Raw genomic sequence first — 20,747 nt, 5'->3', positions numbered from 1 at the left:
TGACGATTCCTGATACAGTTTTCATCATAGCGTTGGGAGGGCGTGAATCCGTCGTCTTCCAGGAGAACATCTGCTTGACACCTGTACTGCGGTACTAAGATAAGCTGGCAGCGGTTTCATTATGATGTGAGAAACATTCACGTGAGTATGCATCGATCCAGTGGAGCTCGTGCAAGGCACCATGACGGCCAAGAAGTATCGTACACTCGTTACAGACCACATACACCTCTTCAGGAGCATCATAAATCCGGACGGCAGCGGCATTTTTCAACAAGACCATGTGTCATGTCCCAAGACCAGGTATGTGTTGGAGTGGTTGAAGGAACATACAGGTGAGTTCCAATTAATGTGCTGGCCCCTGGTCTCAACCCGATGGAACCATCTGGGATGTGATTGAAAGTGGCGTCAAAGCTCATCGCCTCTACCTTGGAATTTATGGGAGTTATGTGTCGTTCCAAGTGTCCACAGTGACCTATCAATACTCACTACCTCCACGTCACGACGTTTCGGTTCTGCTAACCGTGTCAGATGTGGACGTACAGGCTACTAGTAGTTGGTCGTAATGTTCTGGCTGATCAGTGTGCACTGTTGGAAATTCAGAATAGATTTCCTCTATGTTAATGCACTATTATTCCTGCAATGTATTCACAGTTGCGAATATGGATAACCATCAGCTGTATAATGGAATGGCGATAGAGAAAATTTGTGCCGGAGGGTGACTCGAACCCGGATTTCCTGCTCATCACTAGCGGTTCCCTTACGATTAGGCTATCCGAGCACGTGGCGCAGCCAGACCCCAACCTCCATGTGTCGTTAACCATATATCTACAACTTGCTTCCGCACTGAGTGACCGCGCGGTGTGTTGCCTGTCCACAACATTCGGCATACATGAAATTCTTAATAAGCATGGCAGTCTATGAAAGAATTACTTGCGAATGTAATTTCAGTACTACGAATGTATAAAATATTTCCTTGGTAAAGTACTCGTCGGACGAAGAGAATCTAAAAAATATGAACTCTCTAGAATAGAAAATAACATAGTTCTACGATTTCTGCCAGTGCGCACTTCATGGTCGGATAAGTAATGATAGGAAACATATCCTGTTATATCGTAACAAGATTTCATATCGCTTTCCTTTTTTTTAGATGTTGTTGCAAAACTACCAATTATTAGCATTCTGTCATTTTATGGGAGTATATACTGGTCATTTTAAGTTTATGAACCACAAACAGAATATCACTCTTTGTGTATGTATCAGTGATATGTTAGCTGGTAATTATTCGGTTTAATTACTCCCTGCTTTCTAAATTAAAAAGCTACAATCGGTATCTACAACACTTAGAACATATCATATCTGCTGCTCTTCCCTTACGATTTTTAAGTAGACTAATTTCAACGCTTGTTCCTCATGTACAGGTGCAGTGTTTTGAGACGCACTCTAATTTCGAGAACTGTTCAAGACATTGAAACGAGGTTCTTGGGAGGGTGATGATACGTAGTTGCGTTGCATGGATGAAACTATCATTTATAGTATCAATGAAGATATTAAATCAAGTATGTAATTTTCTTTCTTAGATGGAATGGTACACTTTTTACCGGCAATCGTAAGCTCTGGAAAAGACAAGTTCGGCAGTATGAAGTTTGTTAGCTTTGAAACAATCCGCTGAAGTATTTGAAAAAAGTCCTAAAACTGAGAGCATATCCCTTAGACATTCCCTGAAAATTTTCATTTCGAGCACATAGTATCATTGGAGTACCTGCATTAATGTAATTAATTTTTGTTTGTTTGTCTGTTTGCTGAAAATGGGCTACGCAGTGCAGTGGCCAGTGAGCTAGTATTTTACAAGAGCATGCTGAAAAGTAGAGCCTCCGAATTTTTATGTGAAAATTCTTAAATTTTTATAAAATAAATAAACGAACGTTTTTAACATTCTGCATCTCCATTCTTCGTGTCTACATATTTGCAGCCGTCTGCTACAGTCGGTTCGCCCCCAGGGGCTCAGCATTCATTTTCTGGGTACGGGCTTGGCGACCCCGGGGTTCCTGAGCTGGGCACTGGTAAGCGCCGCCAGTCCCCTGTCACCGTAAGCTCTGGGCATGCTTCAAGGACCAAAGTGCGGCGTGGCGGTGGAATGTTGTGTGTCTCAGGGAGTGGGGATCTTGGCTTGGCCGCCCGGATCGCGAGGATGGAATAAACCTCTATAAACAACCCCTCAATCTCAAGGTGTGCTGCGCACCGATGAGATGCATGGCTGTTGAGGTGGAACAGTCATTAGCGGGCAACCTCTGGGGAACTTGGCGAACCTCAGTTGTATAAGGCTTACCTAGGCACGCGGGGCTCTGTCTAGGTGGACTTCTAGTTCTCTAGCTGCTCGTGGGACCGAGATGTGTCCTTCGAAATCCTCTTTTCCTTCTCCCAGCGGAAAGGGTGGGCCGCTGGAGGGTTCTAACACCCAGTCTCTGAAGAGGGCTCGTGCAGTCAGTCCCTCTGACTGCAGCACATCTTTGACAAGTGAAGTCTTTAGTAACAGGATGCATTCTGGTGCTCAGAATGTGTTTCTCTTTGTGAAACGGAAGGAGGGTAGTTTCGAGAAGGTTTCGCCCTTCTATATACAAAAGGGATTGGAGAGCATCTGTGGCTCCTTGAAATCGGTGAAGCGCTTACGTAATGGGATGTTGCTAGTGGAAACTTCCACTTCCCAGCAAGCAACTAACCTCCAATCTGCTAAATGTCTTTGAGAGTATGCCATATACACTGAATTGCACAGCACCTTGAAATACAGCAAAGGTGTTGTGACATGCCGGGATCTAGTTGACATTCCCAACAACGAACTGCAACGTGAGTGGGCTCCGGAAGGTATCGTTGATGTCCAACACATCATGAAGAGGGTTGATGGCAATCTTGTCAAATCCGACTCTATTATGACCTTCAGTAGCACAAATCTTCCTGAACATGTTAAAGCTGGCTTCCTTCGCCTTAGTGTGAGGCCTTATTTCCCGACCCCAATGCATGGCAGTGATCATTTCCCCATCTGGATTCACCTGCCAGATGGCGTGGGCCCCGAAAGGAGACCACCACGATGGGTGCTCAGTGGAGCTGACTGGACACTTTATAGCCAATTGGCCCAATTCGAACACTGTGCGACTGTTGAGGTGTGGGTGGATCATATTACCGAAACGGTCCACCACGCCGCTGCAGCATCCATTCCACAGTCCATGGGCCCCCGGAAGAGGCCACCTGTGCCTTGGTGGAGTGCCGACTGCCACTCTGCAATCAGGACCAGGCGTGCGGCTCTGCGTCGGTTCAAGTCTCGGCCGACTGCTGACAATCTTGCAGTATTTCGGGTGGCGAGAGCAAGGTGTCGACGCATTATTCGTGAGAGCAAGAAGAGGTCATTGCAACAGTTCCTGAACACCATTAATCGATCCACCAAAGTTCCATTGTGTGGGAGACCATCAGGAGAATTTCTGGCAGAGGAGGGGGGTGTCCCATAGCTGCTGTAATGAATAACGGCCTTCTTACTTGAAGATGTTGGACGTTGTGCACCATGAAGGGCTTCGGTTGGCCACTGGGGCATTCCGAACTAGCCCCATACCAAGCCTCTGTGCAGAGGCTGGTGAACCGCCACTTCCTATGCGGCGACGGCTACTTACGGTGCGCCAGGCGTATAAAACTTTGTCCACACCATACGCCCCTGCATACCCTGCCATTGCTCAGCCTCCTCTGGCACAGTTATTTCATAACCGGCAACGTGCGACGCAGGCCTATGGGATTCGCACACAGGATTGCCTCGCTGCGATGTCTATGGCTGGTCTTCGTGTTTTGCGTGGCGGTTGGAGCAGATCCCCACCTTGGCTCCTCCGGAGACCCAAACTTATTTTAGATTTGACTAATTTTAAGAAAGATCGCACACCAGATTTTACATTCCAATGTCTGTTTTTTAACATTTTAGATGTGCATCACGGTTTCACTGTCGTGTACACTGATGGCTCCAAACAGGAGCATTTCCTTGGCTGTTCTGTAGTGTTCCCTGATCAAATTACCCGGATTGGCCTCCCTGCTGAATATACCGTTTTCGCAGCGGAGCTCCACGCGATCCTGAAGGTACTGCAGCAGATGAATCGTGTTCGGGGTGATCGATTTCTTCTCTGCTCCGATTCTCTTAGTGCCTTACAATCACTGCAGAACCTGTATCCATATGGGGCGATGGTCCAGCTGATACATGACCAACTGTACTTGCTCCAACGGCGGGGTACAGAAGTATCCTTCTGCTGGGTGCCTGGTCATGTTGGCATCTGGGGCAATGAACAGGCCGATCGGGCTGCCAAGGAGGCCTGCAGAGAGCAGGATGTGGTCCAGTGTCCTATTCCCTTGCAGTCAGTCATCGCTGCACTCCACAGGAAGTGCATGGAGTTGTGGGAGGACGAATGGCTGGCGGTGACGGCCAATAAATTGCGGTTGATAAAGTCAACCACTCGGCCGTGGCGTTCCTCCTGCCGGTTGCTCAGGCGGGAGGAGGTGGCCCTCACACGTCTTCGGATCGGGCACTGTTCTCTCACACATAGCTTTTTATTACGGCGGGAGGATCCACCGTTTTGTGATGCTTGTGGTGTGCACATCTCTGTCCGGCACACTTTAACAGACTGCATTTTATACCGTGATGCATGGGTAGAAGCACAACTTGCTGGGGATCTGCCTTCTGTTTTAGGTAATGATGAGACGTGTGTGTATAGGGTTTTTAAGTTTTGTGATGTGTCTGGACTCTGGCCTAAAATTTTAGGCTGGAGGTTTTAGTGTATTGCAGAGTGGCTGACTCCTCCCCTTTTTTCCATGCGGTCAGTCAGCCACTTCCATCTGCTACATTGTCTTAGCTTCCTCTAACATTTTCTTCCTGTGTTGTCCATGTTTTACTGCTGACGCTCTGCTTCATACCACGCTTTGGTGTGGGTGAGCACATGTTTTTCAACGATTGTTATCCATGTTTTCTGTTTCGTTTTATATTCCTGTTCTGGGATTTTTCTTGAGGCCCGTCTCACTAAGTTACTGAACGGGCGCTGAAGACCTCGCTGTCGTGCGCCCAAAACCCCTCTACTACTACTACTACTATATGGGTTAACTGTAAGTGATGAATGCTCGTCTTTTACGGGGCTTCCAGTTTCGATGAATGGACATTACCATACAGTTTAAAATCAGATTGGCTTAGAAATTTCGGTTTATAGCCGGATTACGGCTGTTAATCACACAGTTAAAGTATCATTACGCTCCGCTAACAATTTGTCGAAAACCTCATCTCGATATTTTGAACCTTTTAAAACCATAGGGGTGCTCCGCCTCTCACAACGTAGCCTGTAGAGTTGTCAGACTGTGACGTCTTTCAGGCCTGACCGTATTCCGCTAACTTGGGCTGAGTCTTTTTAGGGTTCAAATAACATTGGCCGTTTGTTGGTTGGTGGTGGCCGCCCGTATTCAACGGACAGCCCCTCTGTGGACGAATTGTTTCCTTTCAACTGCAGGAGAACGTTCTCGCGGGCAGCGTGCGGTCGCGAGGGGTGCAAATGTTGTGCGCAAGGGGTGATTCACAGTTTCTAATGACGAATGCGGCGCGTGGCCGAAGGAAAGGGGTGGAATACATCGCGGGCCCAGCGCAGAGCAAAAAGTAATATCGCATTGTCAACCAGCGGACCGTGACCAAACCTCGGACTATTCCTCATCCACGAGGCCCTCCTGCGGGCAGTTGTCCCTCAGTGTTCATTACCATTTTATTGAACTATAGCTGTAGCTAAGATAGCGCTGTGCATATAAATTACCCTTGTCCGTAGCGAATGTTGTTTCCGTTTTGGCGTGAGTTGTGATTGTTTCACCGGACTAAATTAGCATTCGTGATCAAGAAACTCAGGAAATTGTTCTTATTGTCTTGCAAAGTGGATGTTGAGTAATACAGTTACCAAAGAGCATATTTAGAGAGCTGTACGACGCAAACATAGACTGTGGCAGTATGAGGACAGCCACATGAATTAGGAAAGAGGTAGCTTACTTTTTTCCAAACGCGTCTCGCTTATTTTATTTTTACGAACCGCCTTCAGCGTCTTGTAACACATGTTTGTTTTAATGTATATAATAAATACATCAAGCATTAGTTGTAGGTATGTTCCTATGTTGCGTTTCCTCATGTTTTGCTCTTATTTTTCAGGTTGGGAAGAACTTTTGCAGCAGAAGTTTCGTGACATTGTCCTATATTTTGTTGTAACGATTTCCATTGTTGCTAGCCCATGTGTGTGGTCCTGGAGATGTGTTTTCTCGTCCCATCCTCCAGACGGCCGATTTCCGGCTTTTTTCCACCCACGTTTATCACCAAAAAATTCATTGTGTGTTGAACATATACATGTTTAAGTGAGTAGTGTTGCCAACTGTCGTGTGTGTATCTTTCGTTCATGTTGTGTGGGTAGTTTGATATTTGTTCTTTTGTTGGTGTGTGTGTTTTTGTGTGTGTGTCTCTGTGTGTTTTGCTGTGTGTTAATGTGTTATTCATTGTGTGAGTGTGTGTCCGACTGAATATTGCGTCGTAATCTTAATATTACAGACACTGGTATTTCATATTTATTCACCAATACCATGTCCTAGACTCTCATTAAATATGTCCTACCTGCACAGGAATATACGTAAGAGGGTTGACACACAGACAACGAGACGCGGAAGTTTGGTTCTGGTCGTGATTCGTGTTCCGATGAAGAAAGCGGTTAAGGCGACCGCTTTCTTGAAGCGACAAGTCACAGTTTGACTCCCGGTCTGGCACAAATTTTCATTGTCGTCATTCTAATATGCAGTCCAAGTTGGTTCATATTCGTAACTGCAGATACATTTTCTGCGGTTAAATGCGGTTGCAGGACTTCAATGCGAGATGCTTGTAATAGGTTCCACAGCGAAACATTGTCTCGAAATTTGGAAGAAAATCCGGAGAAATTGTGGTCGTGTGTAAAGTACACAAGCGGCAAGACGCAGTCAATACCTTCGTTGCGCAGTGCCGATGGTACTGTTACCGACGACTGTGCCGCTAAAGCGGAATTATTGAACGCAGTTTTCCGAAATTCCATCACCAGGGAAGACGAATGGAATATTCTAGGATTTGAAACACGAACAGCTACTTGCATGAGTTTCTTAGAAGTAGATACCTTAGGGGTTGCGAAGCAACTCAAATCCCTTCATACGGGCAAGTCTTCAGGTCCAGATTGTATATCGATTAGGTTCCTTTCAGATTACGCTGATACTATAGCTCCCTACTTAGCACTCATATACAACCGCTCGCTCACCGATAGATCTGTACCTACAGATTGGAAAATTGCGCAGGTCGCATCAGTGTTTAAGAAGGGTAGTAGGAGTAATCCATCGAACTACAGACATATATCATTGACGTCGGTTTGCAGTGGGGTTCTGGAGCACATACTGTATTCAAACATTATGAATCACCTCGAAGGGAACGACCTATTGACACGCAATCAGCATGGTTTCAGAAAACATCGTTCTTGTGCAACGCAGCAAGCTCTTTATTCGCACGAAGTAATGGCCGCTACCGACTGGGGATCTCAGGTTGATTCTGTATTTCTGAATTTCCGGAAAGCTTTTGACACCGTTCCTCACTCGCGCCTTCTAATCAAGCTGCGGACCTATGGGGTATCGTCTCAGTTGTGCTACTAGATTCGTGATTTCCTGTCAGGAAGGTCGCAATTCGTAGTAATAGACAGAAAATCATCGAGTAAAACTGAAGTGATATCAGGTGTTCCACAGGGAAGCGTCCTGGGACCTCTGCTGTTCCTGATCTATATAAATGACCTGGTTGACAATCTGAGCAGTTCTCTTAGGTTGTTCGCAGATGATGCTGTAATTTACCGTCTAGTAAGGTCATCCGAAGACCAGTATCAATTCCAAAGCAATTTAGAAAAGATTGCTGTATGGTGTGTCAGGTGGAAGCTGACGCTAAATAACGAAAAGTGTGACGTGATCGACATGAGTTCAAAAAGAAATCTGTTGGAATCCTATTACTCGATAAATAGTACAATTGTCAAGGCTGTCAGTCCAACTAAGTACCTGGGAGTTAAAATTACGAACAAGTTCAGTTGGAAAGACCACATAGATAATATTGTGGGGAAGGCGACCCAAAGGTTGCGTTTCATTGGCAGGACACTTAGAAGATACAACAAGTCCACTAAATAGACAGCTTACACTACACCCGTTCGTCCTCTGTTAGAATATTGCTGCGTGGTGTGGGATCCTTACCAGGTGGGATTGACGGAGGAAATCGAAAGGGTGCAAAAAAGGGCAGCTGGTTTTATATTATCACGTTATAGGGCAGAGAGTGTGGCAGATATGATACACGAGTTGGGATGGAAGTCATTAAAGCAAAGACGTTTTTCGTCGCGGCTAGATCTATTTACGAAATTTCAGTAACCAACTTTCTCTTCCGAATGCGAAAATATTTTGTTGAGCCCAACGAACATGGGTAGGAATGATCATCAAAATAAAATAAGAGAAATCAGAGCTCGAACAGAAAGGTTTAGGTGTACGTTTTTCCCACGCGCTGTTCGGGAGTGGAATGATAGAGAGATAGTATGATTGTGGTTCGATGAACCCTCTGCCAAGCACTTAAATGTGAATTGCAGAGTAGTCATGTAGATGTAGATGGGCCCATTTCACTAGATAGTACTAAAAAAAATTCATTGTATGGCAGTGGAAGATCACAAAGTGTATGCGCATGACGTAACCTATATAATATTGTTCGTGTTACAGTGGGGAAAAATGTATACCAACCATTTCTGGAACGAATATGGCAATTTTGATGAGCGGGTTAGTACGGACATTCAATACTACATAACTGAATCAAATCAGGAGAGAAGTGAACGAAACTATGTATTTGCCATTTTCAGGCGAAGTTTGAAGATGGCAAGTAAAAAATTTGCTGTAACGTTACCGGAGAACGACGCATTGACTCGGTTATCAATCCGAGAAGATCTTATCAACTAGACTCGCCGAGAAAGCTTGCATTCTCATAGCAATTTTATAGTTTTGGCAAGCATAGTCAAATTGCCTGCCACTGGTTTATTCAGCTTCAATGAAGTGCTCTCCGAACAGCAGCATCCAAACAAATTATCAATCATGTAGCTTTTAAATGTGTATTTGACCGAACCCATTTGTTCTGGCAGCCTTGTCTCCTGTTGCTCTAGTTCGTGTTCTAACCGACGTCTCTTCCCTCGAAGTTGTACGGCAGTGGCACAGACTGTAAAATGTTCTTTTAAATTCGGTACACAAACAGCATTGCATTTGTTCATGTTCTTCAGATTACGTTACATACACTGTCTAATCAAAGGTATCCGAGTGGCTATTAGTAGGCATTAATGAGGGGTGTGGTCCACCCTTCGGCATTATGACGACTTGCCGTGTGCTGGGGATACTTTAAATGAGGTGTCTGAATGTTTGTAAATAGGTTTTTTTAACCAAAACAGTGGGTAATAATATCGTGTATCTTAACCATTAACAAACAAAACTGCTCCCTCAATGAAAAATGAATAAATAAATAAAAATAAAAAAGTCGTGCACTACGTATTGAACGCCCCTGGTGTATATGTACATCCAAATACAGAGGATGGCCAAACGAGAAAGAAGAATAATTTAAAATTTTCACAATCCATCGTAGCAGGCTGTTACAGTATCTAGTTTAAAAGTATTTCAGAACAAAAACAGCCTCCGTTGGGAAATTATTTAATGTCCATGAAGCGTTTTGCCCTTTTGGAACATCACCAGATGGTCTACAAAAACAAAAAAACAATCAATTAGACAGAAATGGAGGAAAAGTGCATGGTCCTATCTTGCACGCCTACGCAAACAACGCGATCTAAAAGTAACAAAAACCCAGGTGGCGCCCATGAACTGTTTAAGGCAGATTTTCGAAAAACAAAAGCGCGTAGAACTAGTAATTATATAATGCGTATGAGCAAACCAATGCAGACACTGCGCCAATAGAGACATTGTGCCGTGTTCGGCTCGTACCGCAGTTTTGTAAGGGTGACCCGTGTATGCCACGGTGACGCTCAAGGTAACCGCTGAAAATTTTTCCGCCTCACATTTGTAATTTCTGTGTGTTATTGTGGTTGTTTCTCTCCTTTCACTAGATCCCTTTCGTGATTTGGATGTTCCATGATGGATTGATTATAGTATAAGGTAATCTTGTTGTCTATCTTACATTATATGTACGGTCACGTATCCTTTTAAGTAAGTTTTTATTACTTTTAGTTCACGTTGCCTGCGTAGCCGTGCAAGATAAGACCATGCCGCTTCCCTCCATTTGTATCTAATAGGTTCGTTTCTTGTTTTTGTAGAGAATTTGATGATGCCCCAAAAGGATGAAACGCGTCATGGACATTAAATAATTTCGCTACAAAACGGTTTTTGTTCGGAAAGAATAATTAAAACAAGAACTGATTCAGAATTAAACATTTAGCTCAGTCCCGCACTGCTCTACCTTTAATTCGATTGGATATTGGACACGATATACTCTGGACGCCAGCTGCTTATCAAAGTCAACGAACTGTCAACATAAAAGCCGAGAGTCTGCAGAGACGTCAGATAGCGATCGGTCGCGGCTAAGAACCTACGTCTCGAAAACAAGAAGGCAGATCTTCACGGTGTGTCGCAAACGGGAGTGGACATAAGAGAAGTTTCAGTCCGAAACGGAAAAATGTGTGCCGGATAACTGGCTACACATCTGGTCGGGAGCAATCTGATAGCGGAAGCGGCCGACGCCTCCCTCCCTCCTGCTGCGCTCACCCCTCCCTGGCAACGCCGGCCCCGTCTGTGAGGCGGGATCCAACCCCCAGCCTCCACGCACCCCTCGTTATTTGCTCTGAAAATGGGACGGCCGCTCGCCCCCTTTATTTTAACAGCTGGCCACCCGGGCAGCCGCCCACGCTCAGATGGCGAAAAGGGGGTGGAGGGACGAAAGCGCGCCACCAGTTTAACAAGTGGAGCGGCCCTGTCCCACCAGGGAGTAGGGTATAGGCGGCCAGGTAGAGTGCTGCTATAGTACGCTCTCTCTCTCTCTCTCTCTCTCTCTCTCTCTCTCTCTCTCTCTCTCTCTCTGTCCCACCAGCAGACAGGTAGTAGCCACGTTCCTCCGGTTTAATATCAACGCGCTCGTTCCCATGGCGACGACTTTCTCTTTTTTTGTCAGAGACGGGACAGGAATCCTGATAATTGGAAGCCCCTCGATTCGACCGCGAAACGTTTCCAACAGGTTGACATTCCTTCTCTTGTTTAGTTTATTCCCTTGAATTTTCGCAAACCAAATCGCTTCATACGGTACTGAGAGGAGTAAATGAATTTAAAAAAAGTTAAAATTATTTCTTTAGTATCAAATTACGAAATGAGAATAGTCTTATAACTACCTAGATTAGCGTCTGCTGCTTCTCTTCCGCAGACTGTATGGCCTGAAGAGTTTTTTTGTTTTTATTTGATTTTTATGTTGCTCACAAATTGCAACACCTTCTAAGCTTTTCATTCTAATGAAGGCCATCCCCTAACGAACATGTGTTTATATCTAACCGAGACGTCAAACACCAATTTCTGTAAGATTTTAATCTCAAGAAATATTTCTTTAAAAATTTTCATCGCCTATTGTACTTCTTTAAGAGGTGAATTTCCAGAAACGCTGTAACACATGTGTTTGTTTTCTTTTTTTTTTAAATTTCTAACCGAGAAGTTAAATACCAATTGTCATATATGTCCCCTTAAAAATCCTCTAGTAGTTCTTTAGTAATGATAAATTTTTTAAGGCTTTCACCACTATTTCACCCCGATACGGTAATGTTTCCAAAAATGGTGACACACATATTTCTTAGTTTCTGACCAAGAAACCAAATACCTGTTTTCGTATGTTCAACTTCAAAGTGTTCTTCATAGCGACAGATTTTTTTTTTAGAAAAAAGACCTTCATTCTCTATTTTACCTCCTTAGGATTGAGATTTCGAAAAATCTCTTCTCAAACGACGTTTACAGTATAGGATTCACACCTTCTCCGCCCTTAGCAGTTTGGGCTGGGTGATCACGAATCAGTCAGTCTCTCAATCAGGACATTGCCTTTAATACATATAGAAGATAAACTGCTCAAATAACTAAGAGAATAAGAAGCCAGCTGCGTACTCCTGTAATTATTTGAACATTGTACACGGCAGGTGAAACTCGGGTCACGAACTAATAAACTATTTCATGCAAAAATAAATCACCACCTAGCTGACACACTGTACACACAAACACTTCATGCAATATTTTTTTAACATATGGTTTTGTCGACGCGTTTCAACCCTATTCCCCACCTTCTCCAGTCTAGTGATAACCCCTTCATCTCTCCTATACCTTACACCCAACATACTCTATAAACCGTTTCACACACTCCACTCTTTGTCTGCCCGATGCTGTTTTCCCCCTCCTCTGCTCCTTCTAGTACCAAGTTAACTATCGCAGGATGTTGTATCAAATATCCTACTGACCAATCACTTCTTCTCGTAAAAGATTAATTCAGACTCCTCCCCTTAAACCCTGCATATGCAAACTAGTTGAAAGTTGTGAGTGTACTTTGTAAAGAACATCTACTACTCTGTTAGGCAGTGATAAATAAGCTCTGATATACTTGCTATACGGAGAATGGAATATGTAATGCTCAAAGAATTAGTTTCTAAAGCCATCTGACACAGGAAACAAAACACAGCACACACTTTCATAAATCTTGTGCAGCGAAAGAAGAAGAAAGAGCCTGCATATCATAAAACAGTTCATAATACATGAACGAGCAGTTTAATGGGAACCCGAAGAATATTTTAGTGACCAATTCATTTTACTACACTGATGAATTATGTAGTAGAACCAATTAATATGCATTTTGTTGTGTACATAGTTACGCGTAGTCAGCACAAACACAACTTTCCCACTAGAGCGCGCCCCGCTTAGCACAACAGCGCAGACGCAGCGCTCGTCCATCTCCGCACTACGAGATGGCGCCGCCATAGAGACGGACCAAATTCTGCTTCCGCCGATCCGCGTATTAATATGTAACACAGCCAATGAGATTGCTGTTTACGTAGAACCTTTTCTCCTCGTGGATCACACTCACGCAGTAATACATGAACACGCGAGGTATTATAATTAGTGTACAGACCTCAGATTGGTCAGTCTGCATTGGTCTGCACCGGTGTGTACCAGTCTGCATTAGCCTGTACCAGTCTGTACGAGTTCTACATTTGTCTTTACCAGTCTATAGTAAAGTTTCAGTCTGCACCTAATAAGATGACCATATTCCTGTAGATAGCCATGAAGATAAATGTATAGACACTTTTGTCAAGTATCAGAGATATATGTGAGAATAAGATTAACGTACCATTACCAAAGGAACTTCAGATTGTCAAATGTAAATAGCATCCATAACCAATATTAAGTAATTTTTATGCTTGTGATTATTCTAATAAATGTGTGTGAAATATATCAAGTTATGTTTAAAGTTGATCACTGTCAAGCTGCTACTCTAAGCGTGCAAGTGACCTAACGGCAGAAGATAAACACGCCATGATAAGACCACGAGACATATCGCAGCCACTCGCCTACTTCATTAGAGCGACAAGTCTTCTCTCTATGTACCTATTGGATCAACTAATGTAAATCTTTCGTGAAAGCCACACGCCACGTAAGTACGTGTAAGCCTTCCGCGTACTGTATCCACCACGGTTGTGTCTACATCAAATAAGAATGTAGAATATCGCCAACTAGATGAATAACCATTTAACAAAACCCTGAAACTCTGTCGGCCGTATAACTATACCACTTCAGTGATGCCGGGCTACCACATACAACCTAGCCTCAGCTTACACATTTTCTGAAAATTAACTAGCATTCAAACAGGTTGCCGTATTTTCTAACAACAATAATAATCAGTGCTCCGTCTGCGATTGAAAGCCTTTTTAATCACAGTAACTGGTCGAGAATATCCTTGTGTTCTGTAATTAAAGGAAAGGATAGTGAGTTTGCAAAATGACGGATTTTAGTAAGTAATGTATGCAAGGGGATACGTTTATAGTATACATAAGGTCACAACAATGGTTTTAATACCGACACATTAAACTTGAAAAACAGTGAACACAATGTATAAACCCATAACAGTGATGGAAACCACAACAGCGTTACAAAACCAGGTAATCCAAAATCATCAGCAGGAGATGAACTGTTAACTCTGCAGAATTTAAGACTACACGGAGTAGAATGTCCGCTTCCGTAGCTGAGAGACCAGGGTTCTATTCCTGATACTGCCGGAGAGTTTTCCTCTATGGAAGTACTGTAACGGGATGGACTCATCCTAGTGAGGCCAACCAAGGAGCAGCTCGACTGGTTAACCACGGTTCCAAGGTCAAGGAACCCGACAACGACTGGGAGAAAATTGCCCTGACCACATGCCACTGCATACCGCATCTAATGACGCCGTTGGCGGGGGATGACACGATGATCGATCGGGTCCTAGTGGCATGGTCAAAACGCGGAACATTACCGACTACCTAAGGAAAGAAATGAAGTTGTAAAGGATGCAGTAATCATTCTCCATTAGCTTAATAATTCTCAGCCTATCCAAATGTAATGCACTGTCTGTCGTGGAAAGATACCAGCATCCGGAGCAAAACTAATAGTCTAACGAGGGTAGCGTCACTCGATAATCTGCACTGCAGTACAGACTATACATTGCACTGATCTCGTCAGACATCCTTCAGACTGTTCATACTGTTTTGTATCAAACAAAAGTAACTACATCGGAACAGCATGCATCCTCATAAAGCTCCAGAACCTGGCACGTCTTGACAACCGCAAACTGTTGTACAGCTGCGTAGAAGCATATAGAATAATAGCTGACTTCCTTCAAACAAGGCAACCATACACCTTGCTAGCCGCCAACGGATCCTATTGGCTGATGGCCAACAGACTCTCCAAATGCTTATTACCGATGCAGTGGTTTAGCAGATTTTCCGGAAGGGTCTCATTCGATATATTGAGACTGGTCATTGCAAGATGAATAAAATAAATACTACAGATCACGAAAAGAAATAAAACAGGTTGAGAAGAATTGAAAGTGGCAACTAACAAGGTCCCACTGCCGTGATGTTTGCGCACGGCACTATAGGTACGTGGGAGCCTTTAAGTAGCTCATTCGGAACAGACGGAGCGATCCCACCCTCTGAATGCTGGAAAGCTGCAACCGCCCTCCACCTTGTAGCTCCAGTGCTTAATATTTGTTAAATAGGACACAGTGGGAAACTATATAATTATAACGGGGCTTTCTACCATATAAGCATTAGGATGTGTGAATGAAAATAATGTATTGTGATAGTAATATTTAAACATAAGGAAAGTACAAGTAGAATCACTTTGTGCATCTCACCGAGCGAGACTTCCAAAATAATACATCAAACATACAAATGCGTACAACACTAACAAATGTAACAAGTCAGAAATAGGCACCCACAAAGAAAAACCATGCCACCCATTCCACAATAATGGGAACGATGTTCATGTAGTGCATAAAACGGCCAAGGGACAGAAGACGAACTTACAAGAACTGGAAACACTCATACCTGGCACAGTACATGGTGACATGCCACTAAATGGTAAACCTGAAAGTACTAATATTAACTTCCTTAAAAATATCTCCAATGCTGAATGCCTATTTCATCGAAAATAATTGTTTTTACCAACTACTCATAAGTCCCAAGACGTAAATACATCTTCACTCTATATTATATTTTAGCAATAAAAACTAGTTGTTTTAGCTTTTGAGACTCTTTGGATTGATGTATACAAATGATTGTGAAGTGTTAAGATGTGTTGTACTTGTCTCTGTTCTCCGTGTGGCAGACAACGAAATTACCAACAGAAATGTAAGTAAGTACTCTAACAAAATGTTGTAATACTGCTTAGGACATAATTTACACACTGTAACATATTTATCTTCCTGAATAGTCATCTTTTTCGACACATATGCTCACCGGCACACACGTCAAAGGAAGCCAACCTCACTTCATGTTAACGACATTGTAAAAGTAACTGTGTATGCACCTGATGACGGCAGCATGCTTCCGAAACGCCTCGCACTAATAAAATGTTAGTAACAAGTGATTGTTGCAGTATATATTGCTTCATAAAAATTAAATGGTGCGCCATATGACATTACTGACTGGGAGACTCCATCTGGGTTGCTGGGCTGGGTGATGCAGGTCTTTTTACTACCTGCCACCTCGGTGACTTCTGCGTGTTTGTGATGAAAATAGCCAAGAAAATCTCTGACCTAGCTGGGAATTGAACCCGAGACCCTTAGCGTGCGTTGTCGTATTGTCATGAACGCTGCATCCACGAGAGCGATCCCGACAAGCCGTGTAAAAGCGTTCTAGTACTGCCGGCGGCCGCTGAGACGATTGTTTGGTGGGTCTGGCAGTTACAGTTGAAGTCTCGTTAGCAGCCAGCCGGCTGTATTTCGGCTGCGAGTCTGCAAGCAGGCCCGACCAAGTACATACTAGGAAATTTTTATCTGTTCTCGATTTGTGTATGAAAGTATTTCAGTTAGAGCGGAAGGTTATTTTGCATGTAGATCTGTACTTCACATGCCGACATGAGCAAGTGACTTTGTGACGACTCGACTCTGATTTCGTTGCTTTAGCCAAAGTAACGTAGTGAATAAGATATCTGGCATCTCTTATGAAATTTAGACTACTCCACTGAACAGTCTGCTTAAGCCGGTATATCTAAGAGCAAGTCACATGCAGTAGCAATCTACTTCAGCTGACAATACGTGATTAAAATTCAGCGCTTTGCCTTTCACTGCACTATAACAACTTCTTAATGTTGGAGTGTAGATCCCGGGTCAGTACAACTTTCTGAATTTTGCGATTCTTTCGGATATGCTTTAAGATACAGTTGCGACCCCATGCACGGATTGCAGCTTCAGTACAAATGAAATCAGTATAATGGACACAGTAGTAAACTTTGTAGGGTGAATGCTACGCAGGAAATAACTAACATAAAATCTTCGTAAGGTGTTTTCGTCTGTACCAGTCTGCTTCTGAGGTCCTGCTTCAGTTGGCCAGTTGGCAATGGTGCCTAATCCTGTTTCCTGTATTGTGTTGCCGCCAGTTTTCATGTTAAGCAAGTCGTTATTCTCATTTCTACAACTATTTACCACTTTTGTCTGTGCTTTGTTTATCCTAAAGCCATATCCTTTGGTAAGTGTGCTGTCCGTTTCTTCCAGCGGGTCTTCTGTCTTCTCTACACCCGGCCAGGAGGTGAATGTTGTTTGTGAACTTAAGCAATGGTTTCTCTTCCCTTTCGGTTCTTCCACAATTTCCTCTAGCGTCCTTCGCTGCTTCTCTTACCTTGAAGCTGACTAACAATGGCGGAAAGCTACAACCCTACCTCACACCATTCTTAACGCAAACTTTTGTTTCATGACCTTCCACTCTAAACACTACCATTAGAGTTTTCGTAGAAATTGTATATTGTTCTTCTGTCTCTGCACAGTAGGCGTAATCATCTAACGATTGCGAACATTTTCTGCTAGGAAGGTATTCTGAATTATCACTAATATGTTTTGCAGTACTAGTTGCTACATTAGAATTGCCTTTCTGCTACCTACATCCTTTCTGAAACGAAACTGATTTTCATTCAGTAACTTACGTCAGTCATTTCTAGTTTTGTACTTCTCGTCCGCAATTTATTAATCTGACTGTCGGTACTTACCATCATAAAGTTGCTTACATTTACCAAACCATGCATTCTTTCATCTAAACCTATCAGTTCAAAACAGCGAGACGCCCAGTTACCAGAAATAAGGCACCGCAAATATATATACCAACCTATACTGGGTTCCAAGTTCAGAAAACAACACTTTTTGATACTGAATTATTGGAAAGCTTCGCGGGATTAGCCGTGCGGTCTTAGTGGCAGCACTCGTGGACTGTGCGGCTGGTCCCGGCGGAGGTTCGAGTCCTCCCTCGGGCATGGGTGTGTGTGTTTGTCCTTAGGATGATTTAGGTTAAGTAGTGTGTAAGCTTTGGGACTGATGACCTTAGCAGTTAAGTCCCGTAAGATTTCACACACATTCGAACATTTTTTGAATTATTGGAATAATTTTTTTTTTTTTTTTGTACAAGAGGAAAACAAAGCATTACCGTTTGAGAGATGTTGATGTACGTACTACAAAAAGTAATGCAACACATTTTTTCCTCGACTAATTTCGCTTTAAAAAATACGGCATTTATTGCGGGACATCGTGGAATACTGCAGTTTCAGCCCCTATAGTTTCATAAAGTTCCTGTGGGTGGTGGCGCTGCACGTCGCCTTCAAAATGGTGTCTGAGGTGGTGTCTTTCAGGCACATGTTTCTCACAGAGTCTCTTTTTGTGGGAATCAAGAGGATCAAAATGGTTCAAATGGCTTTGAGCACTATGGGACGTAACTTCTAAGGTCATCAGTCCCCTAGAACTTAGAACTACTTAAACCTAACTAACCTAAGGACCTAAGGACATCACACACATCCATGCCCGAGGCAGGATTCGAACCTGCGACCGTAGCGGTGGCGCGGTTCCAGACTGTAGCGCCTAGAACCGCTCAGCCACTCTGGCCGGCACACGATCATCGGAGATATTCATAGCCACTTACAGAATTTCTATGGAGAACTGACAGTGAACTAAAGCACGCTGGACGAGGCGTTTCTCATCATCGAAATAAGGTTGCTCAAATTTTTCCTATGGTTCGTGTGCCTGCCGGCCGCACAGAGCTGTGATCCCTGCAATGCTGAAACGTGCGGACACTCACATCGACGCATCACAGTCAGACACCTGGCTGCGCAACGGGACGTTTCTGTTGCTAGTGCTGACACACTCGTCCACCACCTGGGATACTCAAAGGTATCTGTCTGCTGGGTCCCTCGCCGGCTAGCAGAAGACGACAAAGAGCTCCCATCGGTTCGGCCCGATGAAGGATGCACTCCGCGAGAAGAAGTACATGGATGATGGGGAGGGTATTGATGCAGCAAGATGTTGGTTCCGACGTCGACCTGTAGAGTGGTAGTACGCGGACATACAGGGCCTCCCAGTAAGGTGGCGTTCAAAGATGCTACTCCAGGCGGGTGTACAATGAATGTGCGCAACGGAAAATAATAAACGCTAAAATGAAGATTTGGCCCTATCTGACTACCCCCTGAAGCAGATCTTAGGATCTCTTAAATTACAATATAAACATAAATGAATGATGAAAGCAGCTAATCCTACGAAATGATAAACGTTGTTCCTGATTAGACAGGGTGTTACGAAAAGGTACGGCCAAACTTTCAGGAAACATTCCTCTTACACAAAGAAAGAAAATATGTTATGTTTCCGGAAACGCTTACTTTCCATGTTAGAGGTCATTTTGTTGCTTCTCTTCAAATTACATTAATCATGGAATGGAAACACACGGCAACAGAACGTACCAGCGTGACTTCAAACACTTTGTTACAGGAAATGTTCAAACTGTCCTCCGTTAGCGAGAATACATGCATCCACCCTCCGTCGCATGGAATCCCTGATGCGCTGATGCAGCTCTGGAGTATGGCGTATTGTATCACGGCCGTCCACAATACGAGCACGAAGAGTCTCTACATTTAGAACCGGGGTTGCGTAGACAAGAGCTTTCAAATGCCCCCATAAATGAAAATCAAGGGGGTTGAGGTCAGGAGAGCGTGGAGGCCATGGAATTTGTCCGCCTCTACCAATCCATCCGTCACCGATTCTGTTGTTGAGAAGCGTACGAACACTTCGACTGAAATGTGCTGAAGCTCCATCGTGCATGAACTACATGTTGTGTCGTACTAGTAAAGGTACATGCTCTAGCAGCACAGGTAGAGTATCCCGTTTGAAATCATGATAACGTGCTCCATTGAGCGTAGGTTGAAGAACGAAACTAAAATGAGCTCTAACATGGAAATGAAGCGTTTCCTGACACATGTACACATAATATCTTTTCTTTATTTGTGTGTGAGGAATGTTTCCTGAAAGTTTGGCCGTACCTTTTTGTAACACCCTGTATATTTATTGTAGGTTAAAAAAACCTTTATGTTACAAAGTTTAGATTTCCTAAGTAAAATTACTAATCAATTGGCCAACTCTGCCCCTTATTATGACTGCGCGATCTAATATCAATAACGCGAAATGACTGACATGATCTACGTACCAAACACTAGAAGACACTACGTTCAAATATGATCTAGGTGGCGTGGAACCTCAGTGCAAATAAACTAACGTGATCACAGCTGTTTAGCTTTTATAGCCACAATAAGCCACAGCTGTTTGCGATATCACCGTATGTACTACGTCTGGGTGGTCGAAGTGATGGTTCTCGTACTCGTCTGCGACGATGGAAGAACTCCAGACATAAATAAACTCTTTCAAACACTAGGACGGCAGGAGGACACGGAGGGTGTTCAGATAATGTCTCAACGTAGTATAGACAGAGGAAGTGCTATCAATTACTGAACGCTGTGTACTCAACGACGTCTTCCATCCCGTAGGTGAAGTGCAGAATCGTATAAGTTCGCAACGGTATAGTGCCTAACTGTTCTAACTATAAACCCTCCTGAGATCAAAGACAGCAAGTCCGTCAGTACCAACAAAGTTGACCTCGTGCTGCCGTCACACACGG

This window comes from Schistocerca gregaria, chromosome 8 (genome assembly GCF_023897955.1).
Source record: "Schistocerca gregaria isolate iqSchGreg1 chromosome 8, iqSchGreg1.2, whole genome shotgun sequence".
In the NCBI taxonomy this organism is placed as follows: Eukaryota; Metazoa; Arthropoda; class Insecta; order Orthoptera; family Acrididae; genus Schistocerca; species Schistocerca gregaria.
Note: the sequence above shows the minus strand (reverse complement) of the source record.